Below are 16,425 nucleotides of genomic sequence, written 5' to 3' on the forward strand. Positions count from 1 at the left end.
GATGAAAACACTCAGACTAACTTGCCAACAGATTTGGAAGGCACACTGATGTAAATGTTTAAAAAATTTATCTTCTAAGCCTGTCAAAACAACCTAAAAAAAAGTCTTTTATAGGATTATGCGCATTGACTCTGCTGATTATAAAAGAAAATTATCATAATCCTCTTCATCATTATTCTCATCGTCTCAGATATTATTATTGAATGCCTACTAGGCCTCAGGTAATGTTTTAAGCCCTTTACTAATTTATTAGTTTTCTAGGGCTGCCATAATAAATTACATGAACTTGTTGACTTAAAACAACAGAAATTTATTCTCTCACAGCTCTGGAAGCCAAAAGTCTGAAAGCAAGCAGGGGTACATTCCTCCTAAGCATATAAGAAAGATTCCATTCCTTGCTTCTTCCAGCTTCTGGTGGCTGCCATCTTCTTTGAGGTTGTGGCCACATATAGGACCCCCCTGAATAATCCAAATTAAGCTCATCTCAAGATCCTTAATTTAATTACAACTGCAAAGACCCTTTTTCTAAGTAAGAAAACATTCACAGGCTCTGGAGATTAAGGCATGGACATATCTTTTTAAGAGACACGATGTTTACATTATTTCTAATTGTTACAAATACAGAGATAAACTGAAAATGATAGCAGTTAGAATTTTTTTTTAAAGTTTATTTGTTTATTTTGAAAGAGAAAGCAGGAACGGGGGAGGGGCAGAGAGAGAGGGAAAGAGAATCTCAGGCAGGCTCCAACGTTGTAGCACAGAGCCTCACACAGGGATTGAACTCATGAACCGTGAGATCATTACGTGAGCCAAAATCAAGAGTCAGATGCTTAATGGATGCTTGCTTAACCAACTCAGCTACTCAGGTGCCCCAGAGGTTAGCAATTTTTTAAGGTTGCACAGATCATGAGTGGTAGGATTGCATAAGGAGAACCCATCCCACTACATTTTGTTGTGTTTGTTTCATTTTTATTGAGATATTATTGACATACAAACAAGTTGTACATATTTAATGTACACATCTTGATGAGTTTAAAGATAAGCACACAACTCTGAAACTGTCAACATTGCTCTTAACTTGTTCATGTATTCATTTGTATCACTCTTTGACTTAGGTTTCTTCACAGCTGAGATGCTCTTGTTCTCTATGTTCACCAAACCTTACATGCAGCCTTTAAGACAGAGTAGGCACTAAATAACAAATTACTGGATAAATACATGTATGAATTCTCACCAGCAAGTCCTCTACTGATAACAAGCTAGGGCCAATATCCATAACATAAAGTAAATATATCTGTTATTTTACAGGTGTTTTACCTAAAGGTTGTAAAAAATCACTAGCAAAGACTAACTTCTTTCTGAAGACATTTAGTATGAAAATTTAATTCTTTAGACTTAGCTTCTCAAAGAACAAGATCCAAGATATAGCTCTATGAATAGGAATCAGCCATTGCTCACCTTCTTCCAGTTCTTTTTTTATTATATTTTGAAAACTCAGGGATAACTGAAAGAAGATGACCTTGATAAATTACCTCTTTATCTGATCTTTGGCACAGCCACTGCCATATATTGACTGGTGTGGAATTTGTAGAGAACAGCAGGATCCAATTTGTTACCTAGTTATTGCTGGTGACTGAAGATCGTTGTTGTTGTTGTTTTCCTCAGACAAATCGAGTGATAACTGAGAATGGCTAAACACCACGTCAGAACTGCTCAGTCACTGTGGCAATTGTTTTGTGAATGAATCGTTCAGACTGCCTTTCTCTCCTTGAGGGAATTTAGTCACACATTTCAAAAGGCAACTAAAATTTTGGTAACATAGAGGACTAGGATTGAAAATTGTAAGAGCTCATATATTTGATGAAAAATTTTCTCAAAGTTACATTTTTTTTCCCCTGAGTGTTTCATTCTGGTCTTTCTTTGTCATTCATTCATTAACATTGTTATGCCAGGGCAAATACCATCAAGGTAAATCTTCATGTTTTATCATAGACTCCTTGCTTTGTTTAGACGTAATTTCTTCTTGGGTTTTTTCGACATTGGGATTCCTTATTTGTTTTCTAAACTACTCTGAGTTTGGCAAGGACACTTTGGGCATTGCAAAGAAGAGTTCTATCTTAAATTCATATTTCTATCATAGCTCATTAAAAGGGAGTTGACATCAGATTTATAGATTTGAGAATGAAGAGATTTGAAGGAATAGAGTTCAGGGACACTGATATGTTAGTATTGAAATGTAATTGATTTGAAGTATACCATTGAAGCACCCTGATACAGAGGTACATTAAACCACAAGGAATTAACCCTTCCTGATATTTCTGATGTTGAAATTCTTAATTTATAAAATTCATATTATAAAATACTTCAATTAGTGTTCATATAAAAGTAGATTAGTAGTAGAGTGGTAGATGTTTAGCATCTAGTATAATGCCTGGAACATATTAGGTGCTTGAGTATTATAACTTAAAAGAAGTGGAAGGAGGGCAGATAATTTCATACTTTTTCTATATTTTGAGGGGAAATTTTAACATGTAGTTATTAATTTATTACTTTTGTAAGTTTTCCAGTGCCCCGTGTTTACTCCTCAAGCATACTAGCTCAAGAAACTAAGTTGAGACAGCAGATAAGTTTCTCAGAGAAAAATTTGCATTAACCAAATTTATGACACTGTCAGATAAAATCAGAATGCTAATTTCTAAGTTTCCTGGTTAAAACATAATTGTCATGCAGTTTGAAGTACTTGAGTCCTTATTATTTTATCTCTCTTGGCAGACTTCATGAGAAACCATATCATAATTAGAATGCTATGTGGAATCTGAATAAGGAACAGTAGATGAATAGAATTTTAATTACCATCAGGTTTATTCAGTTCAACAGATTAATCTCCACAACATGGGTGGTCTTGTTAACAACACTGGAATGTTTGAATTTATTGTCTACTTTTTTATTTCCTTTGAGTGTTGGTTGGATGGATATAACATTTATTTGTTTCTATCACTGGAATTTATGTGCAACTTCCTGGCAGATCAATCTTTTTTTTTTTCCCTTCAGGAGTATTGATGTCCTCAGTCAAGAGTAGTCAGTTACTGCTTGACAAGAGCAAATCTCTTTATAAGACATTCTCATCTCTCAACATTTTATTCATTGTGTGATTTTTATACTACAAATGCCAGAAAGCAATCTCATCTTTCTTCTTTCCACAATTCTTGGATCACCTCTAACTGAAGATGCTACTTAATTTTTTCTGATTTTAACAAATAAGAATTGACGTACTGCATTGTGTAAGCTTAAGGCATACAGCACGATAATTTGATTTACATATATTGTGAAGTGATTACTGCAATAGATTCAGTTAACATCATCTCATATATATACAATAAAAAGAAGAAAACAATATCTCCCTATGATAAGAACTCTTAGAATTAGCTCTCTTAACAACTCTCTTAGATCTCACACACCATTAGTATCCATAGTCATCATGTTGTACATTACATCCCTAGCCTTTAATTTATCTTAAAACTGGATATTTGTACTTTTAACCACCTGTTTCCAAATATTCCTCCCCCCTACCCTCCTCTGGCAACTACAAGTCTGATTTATCTTTCTATGAGTTTGTTTAAATTTTTTTTTTAGATTCTACATATAAGTAAGATCATACAGTATTTATCTTTCTCTCTTACTTCTTCCATTTAGCATAATGTCTTCAAGGTCCATCCATGTTGTTGCAAATGTTAAGATTTTCTCATTTTTTAGGGCTGAATAATATTCCACTGTGTGTGTGTATGTGTGTATGTGTGTGTGTGTGTATGTGTGTGTGTGTTTACCATAATTTCTTCATCCATTTATCCATTGATGGACACTTAGTTTGTTACTATGTCTTGGCTATTGTATATTATGCTGCTTTGAACATGTGGATGCATGTTTTAGTTAATGTTTTTGTTTCCTTTGGGGATATTCCCACAAGTGGAATTGTTGGATAATCTGGCAGTTCTTTTTTTTTTTTTTTAATTTTTTGAGGATCATCTATAAAATTTTCCACAGTGACTATACCAATTTATATTCCCACCAATAGTGTACAAGTGTTCCCTTTTCTCCACCTTTATGCCAGCATTTGTTACCTTTTGCCTTTCTGACAATGGCCGTATCTAACAGATATCTCAATGTGATTCTGATTTGCATTTCCCTAATGACTAGTGTTGTTGAGCATCTTTTCATGTACCTATTGGTATGTTTTATGTATCTTCTTTGGAAAAAAATGTCTGTGTAGGTCCTTTGCCCATTTTTAAATTCAGTTATTTTGTTGTTGTTGTTACTGAGTTGTATGAGTTCTTCATATAATTTGGTTATCAGTCCCTTATGAGATACATGGTTTGCAAATATCTTTTCTCATCCTGTGGGTTGTCTTTTTACTTTATTGGATTCTTTTGCTGTACAGAGGCTTTTTCAGTTTGATGTAGTTCCACTTGTTCATTTTTATTTTGTTACTTGCGTTTTAGGTGTCATATCCAAAAAAAATCACTACCAAGGCCAACGTCAAGTTGCTTTGTTCTTATTTATTTTTTTAGGAGTTTCATAATTTCAGGTCTTACATTTAAATCTTTAATTCATTTCAAGTTAATTTTTGTGAGTGATGAAAGAAAGGGGTCCATTTCCATTCTTTTACATGTGAATATCCAATTATCCCAGAACCACTTATTGAAGAGACTGCCTTTTCTCCATTTAGTATTCTTAGCTTTCTTGTTAAATAATAGTGGGAAGTATATGCTTGGGATTATTTCTGGGGTCTTGATTCTGCCCCTTTGGTTTGTCTGTTTTTATGCCAGCACCATACTGTTTGGATTACTATAGACTTATACTATGGTCTGAGATCAGAGTGTGATGCCTTTAGCTTTGTCCTTTCTCAAGATCGCTTTGGTATTTAGGGTATTCTGTGGTTCCATACAAATATTCATATTGTTTTTCCTAATGAAAAATGTTATTGGAATTTTTATAGAGATCACATGGAATTTGTAGATTGCTTTGGGTAGTAAAAGTATTTTAGCAATATTCGTTCTTTTGATCCATGAACACAGGATATCTTTATATCTGTGTGTATCTTCTTCAAATTCTCTTATCAGAGTCTTGAAGTTTTCAGAGTTCAGAGCTTTCACCTTCTTGTTTAAATTTATTCCTATTTTATTGTTCTTGATGATATCATAAAGGGACAATTTCTTTATTTCTTATACAGAAAATTCATTAATAGTATATGAAATGCTACTGATTTTTTATGTTAATGTTATATTCCACAGCTTTAGTGAATTCATTGGTTAGATCTAAGAGTTTTTAGGTTGAGTGCTACACATTTTCCTCACTTAAAAATGGAGATGAGAAACATATCTTCCTCATGTTGGTTTCTTTCATGTTGTGTTGTTTTCTTTTCAAGAGGTTTAATAAAATAATACTTTCAAAGGCCTTAACACAGTGCCTGCCGTAAGTATGGACTCAGTAAATGTTTTTTAAAAACTCTCATTCCCCTTACATTTACTAACTTTTCCTGTGGCCTGACTTGTCACAGAAAGGGAACACTGACATAGGAAACTTTTAATAATACATATAGCCCACACTCTGTCTCTAACATTTTCCCCTGATCATGTGAAAGAGTAAAGACCACCTTTATGCTGACTAGCTGGAGAAAGATGTTGGAAATGCTTGAATTACATTTGCTAAGGGTAACCTGAACTTGGAGCTTTAGATCCCAATTTTGAAGAGGAGTCAGGCAAACTCCATAGGGTAATGCACATGAATGATCTTCAAAAATGGCAAAACATGTGGCATATAAAGAGGGTAATCACTATTCTTAGGAGAAGGATGGTAACTTTGAAGATAACATGGGAGCAGTACATACAACAATGAGGCTTTCTGGAGTTGGGGAAGGGACAAATTCCACAAACTTTCATGCAATTCTTCTGATATAAAATCTTGAACAATCACTTGCTTCTTTAACAATAAAATTATCACAAGGCAATCTAACCACATAACAAGACAAAGTGCTCTGGTTGTTAACGCCTTCAGGTGACATCTCCAGAAAAAGAATCGCCCCTACAGAGATTACAAAATGGCATTATTCTTGCTTCACTATTTTCATGTGCAGCAAGAAGAAACTACAGGCTAATGAATCAACACGTCACTTATCCAGCCTCCTCCTCTCAGCAGCCTTGCTTTAAATAATTTCTTCTTTGAATTATTCAGTAATTTCACCAGAAGCACAGCAAGGATTATTAGTTGATCTTTCCTACATCAGGCATGGTTGAAAGGCTTAATAGTTTGAAACTTAACATTATTTCTTTGTTATGTAAATGTTTGTGATCTATCATTTGTTCATGAAATGTTTCATGAAATAGTGAAGCTAAAATAAAACTTTCACTTTGAAACAAGAAATCATTTACTATAATAAGAAGAGAGCAGTCACAGGTTTATCAAGTAGATAAAGTGGTCATGGGGCTTTAAGTCAGATACATACATATTAAAATATACAAACACTAGAATTCTTAGGAAGAAATGGATCCCAGTGCAGACTGCCTCTATATAAATTAGTCCACCTTTCAGCTAAAAACAGTCTATTGGAAAGTTTTGTTTTGTCTTTAATCCATTCTTCCAATTCGAAACACCAGAAATTTCTTTCTGACAATATCTCTGTGTAGAACAGTTGCCTCATGCTGGACATGCCTTGGTTGCTGCCATCTTGGGCAGAATCAATTTGATCTAGTTTGATCTAGATTAATGTAAGTTACTCTATTGGCCAATTTCTTTTGTTGCTCACATTATCAGATTGGACCAGAGCATGTGTTAGTAGTTTATGTCTTCAAAGATTCCCCAATCTTTATGCTTATCTTCTTTGCCTTTGGTTGACTTGAACAATCTGTAGAAATTATCTTTATTCTTTGGAATAATGGAATTATGTATGATCAGTCCATGCAAGTGAAATATGTCATGTCCTGACATTGTAGGGAAGGAGATGCAGGCTGAACATAAGCAGAATCAGGCAGGACATAAGCAGTTCTTAGTAACCAAAGAGGTGTAGGCCAAATAATTAATTGAAAGTCATGCATTTAAATGCATATATTTTCTTGTGGGGAGTTTTTCTAACAAAATATTTACTTAGCATCCCAAAGAGAAATAGTACCAGATATCTGAGAGATAACCTCAAAGCTGTTGAAGCACTGTACATTGATTTCAGGAGCTAAGTTGGCTTTTCTAAGCATGGCCATGTGCAGTAATATAGCAGAGCATCATTTGACTCCTCTTATATAGCTTACAGTCAATGGATGCTCAAACATGCTCATAATTAAATAGAAATGAAAGATGAGAAGTAAGAAATGAGGCATGAAAACAACTACTCTCCATGCCTCCATTGTAGGCTTCTAAACCTGAACTAGGATAAACATAGGAGTGGTGGGGAAGCTTTAAATTTTGATTAAGTAATGGGGTGCCTGGGTGGCTCAGTCAGTTAAGCATCCAACTTCAGCTCAGGTCATGATCTCACAGTTCATGAGTTCAAGCCCCACATCAGGCTCTGTGCTGACAGCTTAGAGTCTGGAGCCTGCTTAGAATTCTGTGTTTCCCTCTCTCTCTGCTCCTCCCCCACTCATGCTCTGTCTCTCTCTCTCCTTCAAAAATAAATAAAAACATTTAATGTTTTTTTAATTAAAAAATAATAATAATAAAATAAATTTGGATCAAGTAATTTACTAATTCATCTGTCAAATTCAGCCCACTCAATAAACCTGTTACACATATAGAAGCTATTGACTATAATAATGAATGGATAGATGAATTAATATATGAGTAAATAAATAAATAAAGACCTTAAAATACATGTGTTCCTTTCTTGGAAGTCAGGTCTGGGATAGCATAGTCATAGGAAAAACCAATGCCATTTTAGGGACTGCTAGAATTAGAACTGGATCTACCATGCCTCTTTTTCTCCTCTTCTGGTCTTTCTCCCTGGGTAGTGGTTTTATTTATTCAGAATCTATATTCTTACAGTTCCACCTACAGGGAGGAAAAGAAACTTTGGGAAAAAATCCCAAAGGATGGCTCCATTGACTAGGTTTTTGTCATGTGCCTATAATTAGACAAATCACTACGGGGGTGGGGGGGGGAAGGGGGAGTGGTACACAGTGACTGGTAAACCCAACAGGAAACACATGGGTGCAATGGAGAAGGAGTTGTTTGCCAAAGAAAATGGGGCATTTGTGGAAGCATTTTGGAAAGACAAAAATACTGAGGGTCTATTCCCTATGTCCTCCAGTTTTGTTCCTAAAAATAAATTGCTAAAGTGCTCCACTCACCGGTGAGAGGGATGACAAGGATTTATGAGCATTGAGAGTCAACAGTTTCTGTCAGTGTTCATGATGACTTACTGACAGCCACAGTTACCAACAACTGCGGGGGGCGGGGGTGGAGAGTAGCATATGCTCTGAAAAAGGTAGTCAAGTAACACTTAACAGTATTTCAGGTAAGGCAATGCTGCTCATTCCTCAGAAACTCTACTTCTGTATGAGTGAAAAATTCTTCAGGCAATTCCCAGGAGTGGTTTTGTTTATAAGAGTATCTCTATTAATTTTAATTTTGTCTTACCTATACAGAATAAGAACTAATGTATATTAACTGCATTTCAGAACACAGATGTTATCAAGCATTTTATATTTGTTTTCAGTTGATTTATTTGGATTTGCAGAGCTAGACTTCTATAGCCAGTTTCCACAGAAACATAGTTTTCCAATATTTTAAGTAAATTGTCACTATGTAAATACTGGTAAGTCTTCATGATACAAAAACTTATCTTACCATAAATGTACAAATAGTATTATTAGAACCATTTTACTTTTTTCAATATTGTAAAATGAACTTATTTTTATAATAAACTTGAAAACATTAATTTCCAAACTTTTTAAACAATCCAAAAAATTAAGGAAGAAAGTTACTCATAGTTTTTAATGGTAATATTTTTTCCTAAATATTTTCTATATACTTAGAGAAATACAATTACCAATTGTAATTGTTTTATTAATTTAACCAACTTAACCCATTACCTCACACTTCTGTAGGTTTTTAAAAATCATTTTTAGTTAATACCATTGGCTTTGCAAGCATTTTATTGGGGTTTATATCTAACTTTTAATGGAATCCTGCATTTATTAATTTTTGGTTGTTATTTAATGGTGTGTTTAAAGCTGAATGTCTTCAACTGGATATTTATATATTCTTCCATAGGTGATTCCATTTTCTGGAAACTTATAGGATTCTTTTGATCTTGTTTTTTGGTTTTTTTTTTTTGTTTTTTTTTTTTTTTGAAGGTCAAAATCCTCAGGATGTATTTTCCACATTTTCTACACTTGCTTTATACTTTTCTAAAAATCACTGAGTCTTTTTTATTTTCTACATTTTTTCCTTTTTTTTTTTTTTTTCATTTGGAAAACTTTGTTTTTAAATTTGGACATTTTTTATATTTTATTTTTTCTTTATATTTTAGCTCTCTATTGTATGTCCGGATTTTTTTTTTTTTTTTGCTTTTTTAAAAAATATGTGTATCTAGCCTGCCTAAAATCAAATTCCATTTTCTTTACTGCCATTTTTATATGTTGCTATTTCTAATTTAACTTAAAAATAGCATCATTAATTTTCTCTTAAATTTCTTAATTTCTTGGAATAATCCCATACTAATTTTGTTCAATTTTATTTTTATCTCCTGACTATCTTATGCATGCTTTAGATTTTTCCTCTTTTCTTAATGGGTTTAATTCAACACTTTTGCCCTACAGATAAACAATTTAGGACCACAGAAATTGAATGACTTTCTAAAAGTCACAGTGAGATGGATTACTCTACATATCCCTCCATGTTGTTTCTCCCTCTCTATTGCCAGTTCCAATAACAAATCCTTGGTCAGACTTTGGGCTATAAATTTTGTAAATTCAAAAAGAAAAACACAATTTAAACAGGGAATTGTTTATCTACCAGCTCCATAAATAAATATGGTCACGTTAAGAGTTAGTATAAAGTAAGTGAAATAAACCAGACCCAGAAAGATAAATACTGTATGATCTCACTTACATGTAGAATATAAAAAAAGGTCAAATTCATAGAATCTGAGAGTAGAATGATTGTTGCCAGGGGCTGAGTGGTGGGGGTGGGGGAGATGGGGAATGTTGGTCAAAGGGTTACAAATTTTCAGTTCTAAGATGAATTAGTTCTAAAGATCTATTGTATGACATAGTGACTATAGTTAATAATACAGTATTGCATACTTGAAATTTGCTAGGAGAATAGATCTTAAGTGTTCTTACCACAGACAAGAAAAGGTAATGGTGAGGTGATGGATGTGTTAATTAACTTGATTGTAGTAAGCATTACACAATGTATACATACATTAAATTATCATGTTGTACATCTTACAAAAAAAAAAAAAAAGAGTTAGTAGAGCATAGTGGTTAAGAACAGAGATGCTGGAGCCATAGTCCCTGGGTTAGAATCCCAACTCCTCCATTTCTAGTTCTGTGCCTTTGTAAAAGCCACTTAACTTCCCTGAGCCCCAGTGTCTCCATCTGTAAAAAGGGATGATAATACCAGTACTTACCTGGTACAAAGGGTTGTTGTAAAGATTAACTGGGTTAATACATATACAACTCTTAGAAATAGGGCGCCTGGGTGTTTCAGTTGGTTAAGCGTCTGACTTCAGGTCATGATCTCGTGGTTCATGGGTTCAAACCCCCCATCAGGCTCTGTGCTGACAGCTCAGAGCCTGGAGACTGCTTTGGATTCTGTGTTTCCCTCTCTCTCTGCCCCTCCCCTGCTCACACTCTCCCTCTCCTCTCCTTTCCTCTCTCTCTCTCTCAAAAATAAATAAATGTTAAAATTATTTTTAATTAAAAAATAAAACCCTTAGAAGTATCTGGCAAATATACCACAGCTGTTATTCCATAGCATTGTTCTTATAGTATTGAACCATGGATCTTTGGGCCATGGAGATGAATCATCGTGATGTGGTGAGGGTGAAGGCTAGCACTAAAGGAGTGCATAAAGACATCTGAAAGAAAAAGGGAAGACAGAAATATGCTGCCTCACTCATGTCCCTGACTGTCCTGAGCTTATTATGAAAATGATAATTTTTCTTTGTTTCTGTCAGTTCCATGCCTGTTATATAAGCACTTAAAAGACCCATATAATATATGGAATATAATTAGGCACATTCTAACAGTCAAAGCATTGGCAGGACCAAGATGGATCACTCCAAACAGATCATTGAAGAGAAAGGACTGTTTACAAAAGAGTGGTCAGGGTAAAGGAAATCAAACAGTCATCATGTATCCTCAGAGGAATAACATCTGGAAGTAACTATGACTCCTAGATGCAAGGAGAGGGAATGTTTGCCAGAATGAAGTGAGACCTGCTGCTTTAAGGAAGGGTTGCTTCACTGAAGCTCTGTCCCTCATGAAGAAAGGCAGCTAATGCTAGCCTGGGCCAGGGCAAGAATAAGTACCCAGAATTTTCTATTTTCCCATTCTCCAATCTCCTACTTGTACCTCTCATTGACTAAATTCAATGATAAATCAAAGGACAAGGATCTCAGCCTCTAAGCCATGTCCTGCTGATGTCGTCAACTGTTTAGATGCACATTAATGACTATATTAGTTTTCACCTTTTGTCTGACATTCAAGCCATCAACCAAATAACTCCAAATTACCTTAGGGCTCTGGGGTGGATGATATGAACTGGCTCATTCAACCTCTATTCCCTCTGCCTTTCAGGGTTCCTCTACTGCACAGGCTGAAAGGCTATAAACCAAGTTTCCTAGACACATTGTTAACTACTGCTCTGGATACAAAACAGGTTCTACTGATGAGATGCACATGTGTGAAATTCAGAATGCAGATATAATGCCAAGGTTATCCTGCTGCCACTGGTCCTGCGTTCTCCCTCAAGAAGGTGGGAACTAAATGCCAAGAGGAAATTAGAGAGCACACACTACACCATGCACTGTCTATTCACCAAATCTGGAAGGCTTAAAAGGCAGTTGTGGGTTGGTAGAAGCAGTGGTGGCAGCATTTTCAGATCACAGCTCTCCTGTGTGGTGTGCTCTTGAACTTTATCCTATTCAAGATTCCTGCTATTTCACAGCACTTTCAATAACTTTGTAAGTACATATTTATCTACATTAAATCCTTTGCTGCTTGAAAGAGCTGGAGTGTGCTTTGTTTCCTGCACTGAACTGTGTCTAATACAAACCCCACCACTCCTACTCTTCAGCACACACCATGCACTTCAGTGTCCTGGGTCGCTATTGGGCATCAAATGAAACTTGAGATTCTCTGATTCTAAGGTCTTTGCTTGAACTAACCTTCCTTTCTGAAAACCTCACCTTTATGTAATGTACTTTTATTCATTATTCTGCTCCAGGTTCAATGCCAATGACAACTCTCTCATGTGACCCTTTTCCTCCCCTCGCCTCCCCTTCTCTTCCTCCTCCTCTGCCTCTTCCTCTTTTATTGTTCTTTCTGTCTCTCTCTTTCCCTCAGCCTGGCTCACAACATACCTCCAAATGTCTATAGAAATAAACTCCTCTTCCTCACTGATCGGATAATATTTACATCTGTCTCATATATTTACGTCCAATTCCCCTAAACATATAAGGACATACCTCATGCCTTTTTGCTTGCTCATTGGATTTTTATGTATGTATGACAAATTTACCAGGACCTATTCCAATGTCTTGGATATAGCTAAAATGTTTTCAGGTTAATTATGTATAACCGAAATTTTGTTTTCCACATGCAGACCTAGTCTTCATAGACTCACACACAAAAGCCTATGACTTGCAAAATTAACACCCTAGAATCGCCATATGTCCTTGATATACTTTGGTATTCAAGCCAAAATAAAGTGTTGCAGAAATTGTCTATGACTTCTCGTGGAGGATGAATGTGTGCTTTTTAATCTTGAGGGCAGGAGAGAAACTAAGATAATTCAATCAACTTATGCATTGTTTTAAATCTGGCTCAAAAACCAGAAACTCACATCTGCCATTACTTTATTCCCAGAGAAGCACTTGTTGACTCCTAGAAAAAGTTGTTCTTTTTATGCTTTTATGTCATCTAAATATACACACAAACAGAGTTCCAGCTCTGTTTGAACATATATATTCAAATAACAAAGTTTTGGGCTTTTCAAAAGCATAATAAGAAGTGAATATATATTAACATGGCTACAGAGAATGAACTATGCCAAGAAATAGAAATGGACGCATTGCAAATTAAAAATCACCATATAAATACAAAATACTTTAAGTGAAGATGCCTTTCTTAGTAAGGAAATTATAGGCTTGAGATCAAGCTTTGGTGCCATACTTAGCTATATAAACTTGGGCAGGTTGCTTATTCATTGAGTTTCATTTTGGTCACACATCAAATGGGAAAACTGAGTTTTAGCTTCTTGGTTCTCTTGAATTAAAGCACAACAACTTCTGAGAATGCTCCTGAATACAGACTAGATTTATAGCAGATGTTCGTCACATCTTGAAAACATGTCACAGGTGTGAAACATGGCATGACAGCCAAATAGGACACTTTTGGCTTTTATCTATCATCTTGGGTCTTTGGTAAAGTTAAATGGCAAAAAGGAATCTGCAATGTAGTACTTCTAGAAGACACTAGTTCCTAAGATAAGATGCCAAAACAGTTGCATGCTTAAGAAGCATCCACTTCCCTTGATCACACAGATGTTTCGCAAGAAACAGTCCAGGATTCAGATGTTCAACCACAGTTAGTACTGCGTTTCCAGAAGTTAAAGCATGGTATAGAATTGGCTCTAACACATTGTTTTCTCCTCAGTAATAGCTTTCAACTTTCTTTCTCTTTTATAGTTCTCAAGACTGAACATCTTCATGTTTTCAATCTGCGATGGATCATCTTAGGCTCATATTTTCTATCTAACCATAATAAACATAAGTTTGTAATCATAATACTCATTTTAAGAAAAGTCGTGGTTTAATGGAAAAAAACAAAGCTTGAATGTTTTTGGCTTTAAAAATTATTTTCAATGATAGCAATTTTAATATAGCATTTTGAAGGAAATTACATTTGAATAAAGTCTAGATAAAGAGCATTTACATGTGGGAACAGAGATTATCTACGAATTGATGAATTATGTTTAAATTGATAACATGGCTTAACCCAGAATCCACTAGGTAGTATCCCAAAAATCATTTTTTTGGGTACAAAAAAAGCCAGTACCAATTAGGTTACAAATTGCAGAATATCCCCCCACCCCCAGTGAATACATTTCCTAAAAATGCTGCTTCATTACCATTCCATTATTCACACTGACGATTTCCATCTGGTACTAAGAACATTGCAATTTTTTGGTTATCAAATCTGTAGCTACTGATATATCTCAGGAAAGAAGCATAGACTATGTACAAATGATTGAATCTTCACCAATGTATTAAATCACCTTAACACCTTAACATGCTCCCCTCCCTCATCTCTCTTCTGGTTTTTGTTTTTGTTTTTGTTTTTGTTTTTTTTTTGGTGAAAGTTTGAACAATCAGGTAATACCCTGCTGATAAGTTAATGAGTGCAGCTGGTTTTATAGCCCAAATTTTCCAGTGGTGCAAATAGAATAGAATACAGATCTGTGATAATGTAATTAGAGCTGCCACTATAGTATATTGGAAATATTATTGAATTGGGAATAAGGAAACTGAGATTGCAGTTCTGTTTTATTATTAACACAATACAAAATAAAGATGTTTGGTTTATGCTGTTGAGTTTTATTTCCTTAGATATCAATAAGGGGTAGAAGGAGGTTGTCTCTAATGTGCCCACTGCCAATTAGCCTCCTGTTACAAGTCATGTGTCTGCCCTAGCATAAACAGGAAGTACTTGTATTTGCTTTGTTACCTAAACATACATTTTTTTTTAAATGTTTTTATTTATTTTTGTTTGAGACAGAGAGAGACAGAACACGAGCAGGGGAGGGTCAGAGAGAGAAGGAGACACAGAATCCGAAGCAGGCTCCAGGCTCTAAGCTGTCAGCACAGAGCCTGACGCGGGGCTTGAACTCACGGACTGTGAGATCATGACCTGAGCCAATGTCGGACACTTAACCAACTGAGCCACCCAGGCGCCCCAACATACATTTTTCTTCTCACACCCACGATATATATTTTTTCGTCATTAGATATGGAACTACTATATAAATTCTTCAACGTTTTAAGAGAAAGTGACTAATGACAAGCATCCCCAAAACAATAATTCTCTAAAAATGAAGATTACATGGCCAGAGCCCAGAGACTAACATATTAAAACTCTACAAATGTGGAAAATCCAAATCAGCTGAATATTGATTGTGAATTTAACATTTTAGTTGTGCTTTAAAGAAGGCTGATAAATATCACTCTATATGAGGCTACTTATACATAAACAGCTTTTAAAAATTACATGATTTAAGTTACCTTTAAATAAATTTTAAGGTACTTTAAATTATAAAGTATGTATCTTTTTTATGTTTATTTATTTTTGAGAGAGAGAGAGAGAGAGAGAGAGAGTGTGTGTGTGTGAGTTGGGGAGGGGCAGAGAGAAGAGGGAGACACAGAAGCTGAAGCAGGCTCCAGGCTCCGAGCTGTCAGCACAGGGCTCCACACAGAGCTCAAACTCATGGACTTTGAGATCATGACCTGAGATGAAGTAGGGTGCTTAACCTCCTGAACCACCCAGAAGCCCCATATCTGTTTTTAAGTTTAGAAAAGAGTCCATTAGACAAATCCAATAAAACACCAGTTTTTAAATGACTTTTCATTTTTCATTTGTTAAGGAAGAGGGAAATACATGAAGGCAAAGGGAGTCTAATAAAGGTAAAGAGACTAGGGAAGAGTCAAATGAGGAAAATCAGTTAATTCTGCTGTGGCTTTGCATAAGGAAAATTGATATTTCCAAACACTCAAATATTAATTCACTGAGATAGTGAGTTTTACAGCATCATTGAATGTCATTGCCCTTTGAAATGTCAATTTACCAATATTCACAGTTCATTAGCTGAATTAATCCTTAACCTTTGGAGGCCTTCTCTTTAGAAGGCACAATTCAATAAAGAAAAATTGTCTTCTGGACAGGGAGCAGCCATGAAACTTCAGCTCCTATGAACCACAGTACATAAGAACATGTGAGAGTACACACACACAGGTGTGCGCGCACACACACACACACACACCTTATACACAAAGTAGACTATCTGAAAAGATAAATGAAAATATTTATAGAAGTTATCTTTGGATAGGAGATTATGGGTAATTTTTGCAAGATATTTATCTTTGTTTTAAAACTTTCTAAACCATGGGGTGCCTGGGGGGCTCAGTTGGTTAAGAATCCAACTCTTGATTGCGATTCA

The 16,425-nt window shown here is 35.2% G+C and overlaps 1 long non-coding RNA gene across 1 annotated transcript in view; it reads right to left on the reverse strand.

Moving 5' to 3' along the window:
* Positions 1-16,425, reverse strand: part of LOC123601529 — a 484,790-nt gene that overhangs the window by 156,517 nt on the left and 311,848 nt on the right. The gene's annotated exons all lie outside the window — the stretch shown is intronic.

The sequence above is a fragment of the Leopardus geoffroyi genome, chromosome D1 (genome assembly GCF_018350155.1).
Source record: "Leopardus geoffroyi isolate Oge1 chromosome D1, O.geoffroyi_Oge1_pat1.0, whole genome shotgun sequence".
NCBI lineage: Eukaryota > Metazoa > Chordata > Mammalia > Carnivora > Felidae > Leopardus > Leopardus geoffroyi.